Genomic DNA, 13,096 nt, shown 5'->3' on the forward strand with positions numbered 1-13,096 from the left:
AAGTCAGTTTTGGAAAAGACTTTTTAAAAATTACAATTTTAAGTTTACATAAATCAAAACCACAATGAGACACTCACAGGATGGCGACACTCAAAAAGACAGATACTAACAAGTGCTGACAAGGATCTGGAAATACGGTACCCTCACCCACTGCCACTGGGATGAAGATGGGGTGCCCCCCTGGAAAACCACTCTGGCAGCTACTCAAATGTATAAAAAGTCACCACAGCAATCCAGCTGCTGTGTAAATACCGAGGACAGATGAAAATGTCGTCACTCAAGAACCTGTGCATGAGTGGCATCAGACAGACAAAGAGTGGAAACAGCCCAAATGTAATCCACAAGCAGAAAAAGTGTGTGGCAGCGCTACCTCCGCAAGACCGTGCTGGCCGCGACAGAGGAACCACGACGAGCTTGCTGGACCGAGCTCAAAGAAAGAAGCCGGACACTAAAGGTCGCACACTGACTGAGCGACAGAATTCACATGCAATGTTCGCAGAGAGGGGTGTCCAGAGGCAGGGAGGTGAGCAGAGGCCAGGGGCTGGGCTGGTAATGGGCGGGGAGCTTCCTTTGGAAGGAATTAAAGATTCTTGAATCAAGCTACCCGGGTGGCTCAGCGGTTTAGCTCAGGTCGTGATCCCAGGGTCCTGGGATCAAGTCCTACAGGAGGTCCCGCATCGGGCTCCCCGCAGGGAGCCTGCTTCTCCCTCTGCTGTGTCTCTGCCTCTCTCTGTCTCTCCCAGGAATACAAAAATAAAATCTTAAAAAAAAATCTGAGGACAGTTGGAGAAATGTGAACACTTTAGTGCATATTTGAATCCCACTAAGAAAGTATTTATTTGGAGCATGAAATGGTACGGTGTTTGGACTTTCCTACAAAATAATCTGGTTTGGTGCTGGGGCAGACAGAAGGCATACATGAACCATGCACGTGCGGATGCTCACGAACAGGCACAGGGCAGCCGTTGCTGGATGCGCGCCACGGTTCTACTTGTGGGTATGCTCAAAATCTCCACAATGAAAAAGATTTTAAAATTACAGCCAATACACTCATGAAAATAAAAGAAAGTTCCTTTTAAAACATTGACAAATCAGATTCAGTAGTACCAACGGGGCTACTCCAAGGCTGCAAAGTTCATTTAACATTTGAAAATAGGTTAATATAATTCACCACAGTCAGAGAATGAAAAACCGCACCATCATTTCAACAATGCCGGAAAAACATGATACAATTCAACACATTCATGATAAAAATTCTCAGCAAATGATAAACAAAAGAAAACTTCATTAACCCTATAAAGGACATGTGAGCCTGGAGTCCCTGTTTGCTTCTGCTCAGTGACAGAGACTGAACACCGTCCTGAGGTCGGACGAGGGTGTCCGTCCCCGTCGCTCCAGTCAGGGCCACGCTGGCAGCAGGAGCGGAGCAGGGGGCTCCAACAGAAAACAGATAGGAGACGGACTATCTAATGGAATATTTATCAGGGCTCAGAGGGCCGGGAATGGCCTGCATTCCCAAGAAGAAACAGCAAGGAGAATCCTCAGAAGGGCACAGACTCAGCAGGAGGCTGAGAATAAAGATCTCTCAGGAGCCACCCCAGCGCAGCCTCAGCACAAGCCCCAAGAGGGGCAAACTGCAACTAATTTAATCATGTCCTAAAACAAGTCTCAACAGAACTTACAGGAATGTAACAACACCCTGCACACAATAAAGTAAAATTCAAAATGGCTAGCATCAAATAAAAATCACCAGACACACAAAAAAGCAGGAAAACATGACCCCCTAACTAGGAGAAAATCACTGATGGGCACAGACCCAGCTAGGACGCAGATGGTCAAATCCGGAGACAGGAATATTAACACAGGCATTACGAACACAAAGATATGGTACAATGTGCGGAGGTAAATGATAACATGCAGATATAATACATGGAAATAAAACAAGAGGAAACACAGAAAGGAAAAAAAAACTGGAAAATTTAAACCATGAGAATCAAACGACACTACTGGGTGAAAAGACAAGGTGTAGAATGAGAGAAAATATTTGCAAATCATATATCTGATAGAGGGTTAATATCCAGGAAAGACAACTGCTACAACCAAGCCAACTACCCAACTCACAAATGGCCAAAAAGCACAAGGAAAGAGGCTTGATGTCATTAATCGTTACAAGAAGTGCAAACCAAAGTACTAAGATCACTTCATGCCCACCAGGATGGCTGGTATTAAACAGCAATAGTAAGAAAGGAAAAAAGTGTTAAGATGTACAAAAACTGGAGGTGTGTTCCTTAAAGCCTGACACCACTGAGCATCTTCCACGCATATCTACCATTCGCAGCTCTTCGTGAAATATTTGTCTGTGCTCTCGCTAGGCTGGGCAGTTCTTTTTTTTTTTTTTTTTAATTTTTATTTATTTATGATAGTCACAGAGAGAGAGAGAGAGAGGCGCAGAGACACAGGCAGAGGGAGAAGCAGGCTCCATGCACCGGGAGCCCGACGTGGGACTCGATCCCGGGTCTCCGGGATCGCGCCCTGGGCCAAAGGCAGGCGCCAAACCGCTGCGCCACCCAGGGATCCCTATCCCTGGGCATTTCTTGATACGAGTTCTGAGAGCTCCCCACGAATCTGCAAACAAGCCCTTTATCACGTATGTGATTTGCAAATATTTCCCCCCAGTCTCAGGCTTGTCTTCTCTTCACAGTGTGTTTTGAAAAGCAAAAGCCTTTAATTTTAATAAAATCCAATTTACCAATTTGTTTTTTAATGGATTGTGCTTTTGGGATTATACTAAGAAATCTTTGCATAACCCTAGTCACAGAGATTTCCTCCTGTGTTTTCTCTTCTAGAAGTTTTACCACTTTGTGTTTTATATTTAGATCTTTGAAATATTTAAATTTATTGGCTTGTATATGAATATCTAATTGTTCTAACACCATTTGTTAAAAAGACTTCCTTTTCAACAAAGGATAAATGCCTTTGTAATTTTGTTGAAAATCAGTTGTATGTAGACATACATATATGGCTTATGTGCACACCAAGGTTTGAAGTGTTGATAGCAGCTGTTTACCTACATAAATAAGATTAAATGTGTATGTATATTTATTCATCAGACTGTATACTTTAAATGTGTGATTTACTGAATATAAATAAATCCCAATCTGGATAATGTGAGAAACACGCGTGTGTGTCTTTGCCCTCGGGTCCCGGCACGGAGCTCCTGAGACCCCGGGGACCTCCTGGGAGCCTGGAGTGTCTGCTGCTGATGAGGCGACTTGGGTGGGCTCCCGGGTGGGGAATGGTCACCAGACATGCCGAGCTGCGATCCCAGGCTGGGGGTTCAGGGAACACCTGATCACGCCTATGTGATCAAACCGCCATGAAAATCCCACACGTATGGGAAATGGGGTTCAGGGGACCCGTAGGTTGGGGAGCATGTCCGCGTGCTGGGAGGGTGACGCACCCCAACTCCACGAGGACAGAGACGCCTGTGCTGGGGCCCGCCCTGCATGTCTCCACCCGCTGCTCACCTGTATCCTTCACCACAGCCGTCACTGAGGATCAATGAGGAGGGGAGTGGGCGCTCCCCCGAGGTCTCTGAGCCGCTCCGGGGAGCAGTGGGACTCCAGAAAGGCTCGTGGGGGTCCCATGGAGCCGTGCTGGACAGAGGCTGTGGGTAACCCGGGGACCTGCCCCCCGTGGGACTCAGCCCTTCCCTGCGGGACGTGACACAAGCTCTGGGCAGATGGTGTGAGAGGTGAGTGCAGCTGGAGGACCGCCCCCCCGCGGGGTTGGAGACCTGGTCTCGGTGGGGAAAAGCACCCACACATTCGTGACCAGAAGTGTCTGTGACTGGAGAGTGAGTTAAGGAGAAATGGGAGTTTCCCTAGACACACAGAAAAACTTTTTTTAAAAAGGCAGGGATTGTCAGATTGGATAAAAAATCAAGACTAACTCTATCACTCACAGGAAACAAACTTTATTTTTTTAAAGATCTGATTTATTTCAGAGAGAGACAGAGAGCAGGAGAGAGCAAAAGCAGGGGGAGCGGCAGGGGCAGGGGGAGAAGCAGACTCCGGCTGAGCCCAGAGCCCAACACAGGGCTCGATCCAGGACCGAGATCACGACCTGAGCTGAAGGCAGAGGCTTAACCATCACCTAACTGAGCCACCCAGGCTCCCCAAGAAATAAATTTTAAACATAAAGACACAAACAGGTTAGAAGCCAAAGGACAGAAAAGGTGCACATGCTGATACCAATCACAAGAAAGCTGCAGTGGCCGCATTAACCTCAGATGGAGATTGAGGATGACGTACCAGGGACAACAGGGACTCTGTGAGAAGGGACAATGGCCAAGTCACCAGACGCGCACACGACGAGGGGGACGAGGGAGTCACAATTAGAGATGTCAACACATCTAATTCAACAGTCAACTGAACAGGCAGAGAGAGCGTCACCAAAGGCAATAGAAGCTTTAAAAATGCCACTGTCGCCTGACCTAATTGACAGTTATTGAACTGTTCAGCCAACAAAAATAGAACCCATGTTATTTACAGATGCACACAAAACGTTCCTCAAGATCCACTGTTCTCAGGACAGTAAAGCAAACTTCAACGAATGTGAAAGAACTGAAATCAAAGGTCTCTGACAAGAAATCAACAATAGAATATCTGGGAAAATCTGGAATGTTTTCAAATAAATAACCCTTCCACATTAAGCCAAGGGTCAAAGGCAAAAGTCAGGAAGAACAGGAAAGGAAATTTCATGCCAAAGTAAACCGAGAGAAGACAACAGTGAGAAAAGATGTGAAGTCACTGAAATGAAACACTGCTTCTTTGGAAAGGTCAGGAAGATGGAAGACAAATCACCAACACCAGGACCCAAGACGGCTGCCAGGCTGGACCTCACAGGAAAGAAGGGTAAAATACGGAAATACACAAATAACTTTATGACAATAAATTCAGCAACTTAGATGAAATGGACAAATTCCTGGAAAGACACATGTTATAGAAACTCAATAAAGAGGTAAGCCAAGTATGTATTTAAAAAATTGAACCTGGAAAAAAAAAATTGAACCTGGGCAGCCCGGGTGGCGCAGCGGTTTAACGCCGCCTTCGGCCCAGGGCGTGATCCTAGAGACCCAGGATCGAGTCCTGCATTGGGCTCCCTGCATGGGGCCTGCCTTCTCCCTCTGCCTGGGTCTCTGCCTCTCTCTCTCTCTCTCTGTCTCTCATGAATAAATAAAATCTTTAAAAAAGATCTTCCCTTAAAAAAAAAAATTGAACCTGTAGTTTAAAAACCTTCTCAAAAGGTTCTTGTGGGAACAAGACGGCCCGACAACACAATTCCCAGCACGAATGAAAGCCTGCGGACCACAGGCTTGAGAATCCATACAAAACCCAAGATTTTTGTTTAAGATGTGCTGAAAACAAGAGATAAAACAAATAAAAATTACAAGGGACAGAGGAACGTGTTTAAACAACACCAGAATGATGAGATCAGCAAAATCTAGATTATGGGAAATTCTTCAAGACAAACAACCCAGTTTCCTTAACAAACAATTTATACTTGAATCCTGACCTTAACTAACAAAGTATATATGAACATTTTTTAAACAATGTGGGAAATCTGGATACTGAATACTGCATATGAAAGATTATTGTTGTTTTTTTTTTTCTTAAAGATTTTACTTATCTATTTGACACACAGAGAGAGGGGGAGAGGGAAAAACAGGCTCCCCGCTGCCCAGGGAGCCCAGTATAGGGTCAACCCAGGACTGCAGGATCATGATCGGAAGCAAAGGCAGACACTTCACCGACTGAGCCGCCCTGGTGTCCCCATAAGAAAAAAAAAAAAAAGATTAGACAGACTGCTGACTTTTTATGAGAAGCGATGTGAACCAAGAGAAAAAGAATGATACGTCAAAGTTCTGGAGAAAGGGCCAAACTAGAATTTAATACTCAGTGAAAATAATCCTACAGAAAAAAAAAGTTTTTTTCAAAGAGCTTATTTATTCACGAGAGACTGAGAGAGGCAGAGACCCAGGCAGAGGGAGAAGCAGGCTCCCTGTGGGGACCCCGACTAGGGACTCGATCCCAGGACCCCGAGGTCACGCCCTGGGCCGAAGACAGACGCGCCACCGCGGAGCTGCCCTGCGTCCCTCCCACAGAAATTGATATAAATTAAGCAGACCATCAGACAGATCGAAGACAGCATGTGTCAGCCAGCGGCCTGCCCTGGAGGGGATGCGCCAGGGGGTCCATCAGGCAGGGGAGCACAAGCCACGGGGCTCATGAGCAGGCAGGAGGCAAGTACAACGGAGAGTGAAGGTGGGGTGTGGAGTGGCACCTGATGCGCCCTTCGCGCGTGCCCCGGGCTCGCCCAGCGGAATTCGTTAAAACCATCAATACGCACGCACAGCTACACGCACATGCGCCGTGACAGAAAAGCACGCTCACCCCGGCACCTCCCGTCTCAACCCCATGTCCCAGGGTCATGGCCGCTCCCTTTGTCCATATCTGGAACTTGTCTCTGCAACAGTGAGAACTCGGGTTCCCCCTAGCCTTGAAAGAGGTACTTATTCGCTAAGTCCTACGATACCCAGAAGGTAGTTTCTGAGTGCTAAGCATCCGTTACCTGGAGGAGCGAGCTTCCGCTGTGGAGATGTGGAGACAGCGGTTTGCATGGGCTTGTCTCGGGCCGCAGGCAGGCAGCCCTGCAGGCGTCCTGAGCAGGTGTCCTGGAGCCAGTCCTGGGGCAGGCGTCCCGGAGCCAGTCCTGGGGCAGGCGTCCCAGGGCCAGTCCTGGGCAGGTGTCCTGGGCAGCCTCCTTGGAGGGTGGCTCTTGCTTGCATTTCAAACACAACTGGGTCCACTTGTTCCCGGTGGGAAGGGCACAGAACTAGAAGAGCAAGGGCCCCCTCAGGAGGGTAGCAAGGCCAAGGCGAGACCAGCGAGGGGTTTCCTTCAGTCCCAAATAAAAGCACAGAGAACAAGCCAAGCATGCGTCAGGGCCCGTGTGGGGTCAGGTGGGTGTGGGGGTGGCCGCCGTGGGCGTGTGATACCCCGAGCAACCGGGATTGGTTGGAAACCGAGAGGGCCAGTGGCAGGGGGGCGAAGCAGCGGAGGGAAGGGCCGGGAGGGCCCGGGGCAAGGGGCAAGGGGCCAGTCACAACTGCGCGAGGGGCATTGGCTCAGGAAAGGCCGTGCCTCCGGGCCTGCCACCTTCCTGGCCACACGAAGTCCCTGCCACTGCACTGCCGCCTCCTGACCTTCGTCCCAGGCCCAGAAAAGCCGCATTCACAGGCCACAGCCATGACGAGACGGGCCCGAGAGCCTGCGGGGAGGAGAGCCCGCTCCCCGGGAGCTCCAGGAACAAGCAGTTCCGCCTTCTGCGGCACAGCGCCGGCAGCTACGACCCGGCAGGCCAGGAAGAGCCCGGGAGGGGTCGGAGGGACACCCGGGAACCAAGACGCCCACGGGGGCTCTGAGCTGCTCTGGCAAACTCCCAGGGAGCCAGGAGGACGCGCCCATGCGGAAGGGCGCACAGCCCAGGGAGCACCTGCACCCCCCCGCCCCACCCCGCCCCCACTGCCCCTGCACTGCTGCGAGCACAGGCCGGAGGACAGGGCTAGGGGCTCAAGGTCGGAGGCACACCCGCACACGCAGCCCCTGGCCAGACGGCACACCCAGCAGTTTGGGCTTCCTGCATGGAGCCTGCTTCTCCCTCCTCCTGTGTCTCTGTCTCTCTGTATCTCTCTCTCTCTCTACGTCTATCATAAATAAATCTTTAAAAAAAAAGAAAGAAAGAAAGCCACAGGAGAAACAGACTACAACAAAACAAGATTCCAGCAATAACACCAAACACAAAGGGGAGGATGATCTGATGTCCAGTTTTCAACAAAACCAAGTATGACAAAAGCAGGAAAGCATGGCCCATACACAGGGGAAAAAAAACAGTCCACAGGAGCTGTCCCTGAGCGGGCCCAGATGTTGGACTTACTAGACAAAGACTTTAAATCAGGCATTAGAAATGTGTTGGCTTGGGATCCCTGGGTGGCGCAGCGGTTTGGCGCCTGCCTTTGGCCCAGGGCGCGATCCTGGAGACCAGAGATCGAATCCCACATCGGGCTCCTGGTGCATGGAGCCTGCTTCTCCCTCTGCCTGTGTCTCTGCCTCTCCCTCTCTCTCTGTGACTATCATAAATAAATAAAAATTAAAATAAAAAAAAAGAAATGTGTTGGCTAAATTAAAGGAAATGGTGTATAAAGACAACATATAAAACAAAGAATATCGTGTCTCACCAAATAAATAGCAATACAGACAGAAAAATTGCAGAAGAGAACCAAGCAGAAATCATGATGCTGAAATGCAGAAGTTACAAGGGGGACACTCAGGAGAGGGCTTCAGAAGCAGGCAGAAGGACCAGCAAACCTGAAGGCAGCTCAGCCACAACAGGCGGATGGGAGGCCAGCAGGGTTGCAGAAGACGGGCCAGTGCCGTCCACCGCCCTGCACCAACAACCACCCCACCCATGCCTCCCTCACCTGCACACAAAACACCACACGCTAGGCCAGGAAACAAGCATTACTACATTTTAAAAGGGCTGAAACTATACAAGTATGTCCTTTCTCCATAGGGCAGTTAGATTATAAAACAGTAACAGAAGGAAATTTGAGAGATCAATAAATATTTGGAAATAAAAGCACATTTCTTTTTTTCTTTTTTTTTAAGATTTGTTTATTTATTCAGAGAGAGAGAGAGAGAGAGAGAAGCAGAGGACATAGGCAGAGGGAGAAGCAGGCTCCACGCAGGGAGCCCAACGTGGGACTTGATCCAGGGTCTCCAGGATCATACCCCAGGCTGCAGGAGGTGCTAAACCGCTGTGCCACTGGGGCTGCCCTAAAAGCATATTTCTAAATGATCCATGTGTCAGAAATAAGAGAAATTAGAAAGTAATTTCATTTCATCCAAATGAAAGTAACATAACACATCAAAATTTATAAGATGATGAAGTGCTCAGGAAAAAATGTATAGTTTTGAAATGCCTATATTAGAAAAGAAAAGCCTCAAATCAATAATGTAAAGCATTTCTTCAAAGCATTCCATCCAAAACCATAGAATACACATTCTTTTCAAGTGCACGTGGATGGCCACAAAAAAACCCTAAAATCATACTGAAGTGTTGATTCACTATGTTGTACACCTGAAACTAATAGTGCACTGTGTATATTAACTTACTGGAATTTATCTTTTTAAAATGTTTTTATTATTTTATTTATTTATTTGAGAGAAGAGTGCACACAAGTAGGGGTAGCAGCAGAGGGAGAGGAAGAAGCAGACTCCCCCGAACAGGGAGCCTGATGTGGGACTCAATGCCAGGACCCCTGGGATTATGACCTGAGCCAAGACATTCAAACACTGAGACAGCCAGGTGCCCCGACTAACTGGAATTTATTTATATTTGTTTTTTAAAAGATCTTATTTATTTATTCATGAGAAACACAGAGAGAGAGGCAGAGCCACAGGCAGAGGGAGAAGCAGGCTCCCTGGAGGGAGCCCGGTAGGTATCAATCCTGGGACCTCAGGGTCAAGCCCTGGGCCGAAGGCAGACGCTCTACCACTGAGCCACCCAGGTGTCCCACTAATTGGAATTTAAATAAAAACTTTTTAAAATCTGAAATCATATTTTATATGTTAAAAAAACAAACAAACATTAACCGTAAAAACAAAAACAAAAAACAGAACAAAACAAAAACCCTGGAGAAAAAAAGGCAGGAAAAGAGGCAATAATAAAGATTAGAATGGATATTAGTGACATGAGAAACAGAAAGGTGATACAGAACATCAACAAAACCAAAAACTGGTTCTTTTATAACATTGTGAAAACTGACAAATCTTTAGCTAGATTAACCAAGAATACAAGACAAAGTTTGAGAAAATGTGGGAATGTTAGCACTGATTCCTCACAAATTGAGTGAAATATAAAAAATACTATGAACAACTACATACCAACAAGCTCAACAACTCATGGACAATGGGAAAGTGACTTGAGAAGAAAGAAAACCAGAATGGACCCTATAAATAAGTACAAAGATCCAATTAGTGATTTCAAATCTTTCCACAGGAAAATCGTAGGCCCCAATGGCTTCACTGGTGAACTGTTTCAAACATTTACAGGAGAAATACTATGGCTTCTCCACACACTCTTTGAAAACAGAAAAGGCTATGACGCTGTCCAGCTCAGCTCAAGAGGCCACATCACCTGGACCCAAAGCCCGACAGCAGCAGCAAGGACGAGCTACTGGTCACCACATACACAAAGGAGGCCCCACAGTTTTCACAGGACAAGGAAGCATCATGAAGCTAGAAGTTGCTAGGTTGTATCTCCTTACATGTCAAAAAACCCACTAACATCAAATAAATATAAAAGCGACAGAATAACGGCCCGTCAGAAGGCCACGTCCTAACTCTGACATCTGGGAGTATGCTGGGTTACACGGCCAGGAGGAATTATTAATCAGGCTGCATGTGGAATTAGGGAAGATTACCCCGGCTTATTTGGGGGGCCCCAATGTGATCACAGGGTCTTTACAGTGCAGGAGGCAGAAGAGAGACAGGGGGTGATGCCATCAGGAGAAGGGCCATGTTGGGGCGCCTGGTGGCTCAGTCGGTTAAGCGTCTGCCTTTGGCTCAGGGTCCTGGGATCCAGTCCCAGGTTGGGTCGGGCTCCCTGCTCAGCGGGGAGTCTGCTCCTCCCTCTCCCTCTGCCCCTCCCCACTCATGCACATGCATGTGCTCTCTCTCATATAAATAAAACCTTAAAAAAAAGAACCCACACAATGTGGTGCTGCTGACTTTGAAGACTGAGGAAGGAGCCCACTGGCAGAGGACATCTTTCTGATGTCCTCCAGAAAGAAAGAGAGCCTGGAAACACCCCAGCGTGACCCATCTCAGATTTGACCTCCAAAGGTATGTTGTCTTCAGCCACTCAGTTTATTAAAACAGCACCAGAAAATGAATACAATAAGCAGCAGAAATAATTAAGGTCAAATCTCACAAAAAGATAAGAGAAAAAATAATGAAGAGCAGAAAGCATCTCCACAGATTATGAAACATCAGAAATCATAACCTCAAATTAAACCATATGAAAACTGCAACTTCTTTCAAAAGAGGCTAAAAATATTTAAAAATAATACAAAAGGACAACCTAAGTGAGGCTAGAAGAACACTGAAATGATGTTATGGGTCCTAGGAAAACATGAGAAATAAAAGTAAAATAGTTTTTCGAGAATAAACATGAAGCTAGAAGCACCATGGGAACAAATAAACTCCACAACTGATTACTGAAGAGAAACAGAAGAGGAAAATAATTTTTTTTTTTTTAATAAAAAAGACCCCAGAGAGGTGAATGGAAAAGACGTAAAGAAGATCCAACACACACATAATCAGAACACCTCCCTGACTCACAAAAGTGGAGGGGACAAAGCCAGGGAATAGAAAGTAAAAACTTAAAAACCTTCTGTGGAGCCCCATAATGATAGAACATGCCGTGTGGAGGACAAATCTATGCTGAACGATGGCAAAAATGCTGTTCAGGCAAAAAAAAAAAAGAAAGAAAAGTCATTTTTACAGTAAAGAAAGCAAATTTACAGGGTACCTGGGGAGCTCCATCAGTTGGGCATCTGCCTTCAGCTCAAATCATGATCTCAGGGTCCTGGGATAAAGTCCCGCATTGGGCTCCCTGCTCCTTGAGGAGTCTGTTTCTCCCTCTCCCTCTGTTGTTCCCCTGCTCGTGCTCTCTATCAAGTAAATAAGTAAAATCTTAAAAAAAAAAAAAAAAAAAAGAAAAGAAAAGAAAATTACCATGTGTTTGATTGACAGCAATGCTTTATGCTGGAAGACAAGAAAATAGTATTTAAGGTTTTTGAAGGAAAAAAATGTGAACTGAAGACTTTACAACCAAACTGACTTTCAAGTACAAAGGACACATAAAAGCTATTATCGACATAAGAATTCAGGTAGTATTTTCCGTGCGACCTTCCGAGAACCCCAGGAGAGAAGATATCTGAACCAGAAGTCAGGCATGAGCCTTTAGCGTGGGTTTCCTGGCAGAGCTAAGGCTCACAAGGGTTTCTGGGAGAGATGCGCTAGGCTCTGAAATGACTGGAGGACGGAGGGACGGCAGGTCTGATGCAAACAGTAACTGCTGAGTCATGATATGGGGTAGTGTCACTGCTGGTGCCAGCCCGAGAGAGTGACACCCGCAGCGACAAGACCGTAAACGAGCAATTAGTGATGGCCTGGTGCTCTCCTGTCCTCCGCCCTAGAGAACCTGGGCTCCTGTGGACAAGGGAGGTGGGGACATAACGTACAAAAGGTCCAATGAACAACGTTACTGCCTGTGGTCAGAGTACACACCCTGGCTTTGTCCACCGCAAAGATCCAGAAACCACCACCGATCCAACAGCACTGAGTGTCCCTCATGGACAGATCGTGCTTCTGTACACCATTTCCCCTTAAAACAGACAGGGCCCCCTGCAGAATGGCTCCCCCAGGTCTGGGGCGGGAAGAGCACATGCCACGCTGGGGCATCGTCGCACACCAGAGAGCAAGGGACCTTTGGGAACGAGCTGAGATTGTGTCCAAAGTGTGCAGCGCCAGCTTACAGAGACCCCTGCTGCCCAAACATGACACAATCTCAACACAAACGGAGACCGTGAATAAGATTTTAAAATTCACCCAATATGTTTAAAATCTGAGTTCATAACCTCAGTGGGTCACCTTTGGAGGATGACAGAAAAGTGATTCATTATTTTGAAAACTGGTAAAGAGAAGAATCAAGCATTTTTACCTGGGGTGTCCTGCAAGCACTACAGACCCAGGTACCAATGACGAAAGCTCCCCCTTACGGGAGTCCAGCTCAGGAACACGGAAGCAGCCGCTCGGCCAGAACATCACAACGTCACCGTCTATAACGTGTTATGAATAAACGCTTGTATGTCTGGGCATTGTTGGCTCCCGGCATCACACAGGAGAGACACCAGGGGCACCTGGGCGCCTCAGCGAGGTGAGTGTTCTACTCTCCATCTCAGCTCAGG

General features: G+C 47.2%; 1 protein-coding gene across 2 annotated transcripts in view; it reads right to left on the reverse strand.

Annotated features, from left to right (window-relative positions):
• Positions 1 to 13,096, reverse strand: part of ZBED4 (zinc finger BED-type containing 4) — a 29,720-nt gene that overhangs the window by 7,494 nt on the left and 9,130 nt on the right. The window contains exon 2 of one of the 2 annotated variants that reach the window (XM_038550186.1): positions 6,634 to 6,897. The exons of the other annotated variant lie outside the window; for it this stretch is intronic. The gene's annotated coding sequence lies outside the window, so the exon portion shown is untranslated. The remainder of the gene's footprint in view (positions 1 to 6,633; positions 6,898 to 13,096) is intronic. 2 annotated transcript variants of the gene reach the window in all.

Source organism: Canis lupus, chromosome 10, assembly GCF_011100685.1.
Source record: "Canis lupus familiaris isolate Mischka breed German Shepherd chromosome 10, alternate assembly UU_Cfam_GSD_1.0, whole genome shotgun sequence".
In the NCBI taxonomy this organism is placed as follows: domain Eukaryota; kingdom Metazoa; phylum Chordata; class Mammalia; order Carnivora; family Canidae; genus Canis; species Canis lupus.